The sequence below is a fragment of the Trichoplusia ni genome, chromosome 28, assembly GCF_003590095.1.
Source record: "Trichoplusia ni isolate ovarian cell line Hi5 chromosome 28, tn1, whole genome shotgun sequence".
NCBI classification, from domain to species: domain Eukaryota; kingdom Metazoa; phylum Arthropoda; class Insecta; order Lepidoptera; family Noctuidae; genus Trichoplusia; species Trichoplusia ni.
In genome coordinates, this window is record NC_039505.1 from 661,945 (window position 1) to 664,278 (window position 2,334).

Here is a 2,334-nt window from a genome sequence, read left to right on the forward strand (position 1 = left end):
AAAGGGGGCGCTGAGCACCGAGCGTACCCAGACGCCAGGATTACTACGAGGATATAGGTCTCCTCCCATGCAGCAGACGGCGCAGTCCCCCGCCGAGATCGTGGCCGCGATTACCTTCAGGTGGAGGGTAAGAACCACCCGAAGTCGCCGACCTACAACCGCGACGGAACCGCTCGCCTCCACATGTTCAGGAACCTCGCCTGGCAGCCCTCTGACGGGTTGCCGCAGCCGATTGGCCTGGGGTGGCTGGACCCAGGCCTCCCGTTTTGGCAGAAGTCCAGACCAAAGAGGTGTGTTGCTTCCAGACGACATCTGACCCGGCCATCTTTCAGCTCAACCTCCAGGTTTCCTTCGTCCTGCCTTACGGGTCTCCACGCACGGCACAAACACGCGGGAGGATGTTTACCTTACCCGACATCACGGACTGTTGTGATGAACGGGCCCGCGCCAACATATCCTCTTATGAGACGCGGTGCAGGTGGAGGTATTTGTGTGTGAGTGTGAGATGAACTTACATAGACTGCGTACATATATACATAGTGGGTAATATATATCTGCTTCATAAGGTATAAATTACATAGACCTATATATGGTGCGTCCCATTGTGTCAGTCAGCCATCGTAAGTGATGACCGAGTGCCCCAAAGGGACGCGGGCCCTCCTCTTTTATCCGGGCTTGGGACCGGCACCCCAGCCCCCTATGCGCAAACACAGAGGCGAGCTGTGGAGACAGTCCCCAGTGCGCAAGCACAAAGGGGCTGCGGAGGCAGAGTGAAAGCATCTCTTTGCCGGGTCTTCAAATTTTGCCAAAGACGCCTTAATTGTTCTCCTGACGCCTTTAACATTGAGGAGTAAAAATAAATGACCAATAGTAGGTTATATTACCTATTGACTGCTTAGAACTTTTTTTATCCGTAATTTAGATACTTTTAAAACTGACATGAAACCATAACGGTGAGTGACGGTTAGGAAATAATGGATATAAATATAAGAAGATACTTACAGGCTCATTAATCATAGATGAGGCATTGAATTTTTCCGCAATATGCGCCTAAGCAGACTTCTTCTTCGCTGCGCTTACACTATCTGTTTTTTTTATTTTCTATAACATCTTTGAACTCTTTGAGAGTTTCTATTAATAAATTTCGTTCCAAAACATTGATTACAAAAATCAACAACTGTTTTTAAATTATTCTGTCAAGTGTCAATCTCCACCACCACAGATATACCTGTAAAACATTCCATTCTAGGAACACGTCAATGTGTTTTTGAATTTTTATATGTTATATCCGACTTCACATTCTTTAATACTTTTACGCCACGTGAAATTAAGTTTTTTTAAATAAAATCGAAGGGTAAAAAGCTAATATTGTCTTAAAACTACAATATAATTATTAATTCGGTTTGAAACTAAATTCTTATTTTGCGTATGTTGAACCAGAATTTCGGGAAAGATAAATTTGTAAACAAAAACAGCCTGATTCATAGACAAGGCATATTCTCTGCTTGAGACGCGATTTGAATCTCGATTCAGCTGATTGAAGTTTAGGTAATGTTCTGAAATAAGAATGACCCTCAAGTGCGGATTCAATATTTAAACTATGATCAGGTGATTTAACATCAAACTGGACTTGAGTAGCCTTCTGTAATACGGACCTAAGACACTCAAAATTCTTTACTGTACCTACGTTCGTAGTCACTTGGAGTACGCATCGGAAATATGGAATCCGCGATATCAAAAATATATTGATCGCATTGAAAGTGTACAAAAACGCTTCATTAAATATCTATGTTACCATCAGCGGATTCCATATGATTCTTGTAAGTACTTCCAGCTCTGCAGAAAATACCATCTATTGCCACTTCAGAACCGTAGAGATATAGCAGATTTTGTTTTTCTGTCCAAAGTAATATCAAGTGAAATTGACAGCTCCGACCTTTGGCGAAATTTGGCTTTAATGTTCCGGCCAAATCGGTTCGTTTCAACCCACCATTACGAATACCAAACACCCTAACAAACTATAGGCAAAATAGTTGTGTTGTATGTGCAAGTAGAACCTTTAACAAATTATGTAAGCAGCACGATCTTGATCCATTTTTAACTAGTGTGTCAGCGGCAAGACGATGCAAAGCCTAGAATTCTTTAAGTACGAGTAATTTCCTTTTATTTTTTTATTATATTTCTTCTACCTATCTTTGCTCACAAATGAAATGAAATGAAATGAAATGAAATCATTTATTCTGTAAGTAGGATATATCATCACTTTTACATGTCTTCTTATTTTTTTGAGAACGCTGGAGTCGACATTTCCTATCTGACTACCCTGAGAAGAAA

General features: G+C 41.5%; 1 long non-coding RNA gene across 1 annotated transcript; it reads right to left on the reverse strand.

Annotated features, from left to right (window-relative positions):
* Window positions 1–636: 636 nt before the first annotated feature.
* LOC113506053 lies at window positions 637–1,213 on the reverse strand. Its single transcript, XR_003401683.1, has 2 exons — window positions 1,003–1,213; window positions 637–835 (listed from the first exon to the last, which is right to left on the reverse strand). It is a non-coding gene; the product is annotated as an uncharacterized LOC113506053 (long non-coding RNA).
* Window positions 1,214–2,334: the final 1,121 nt, after the last annotated feature.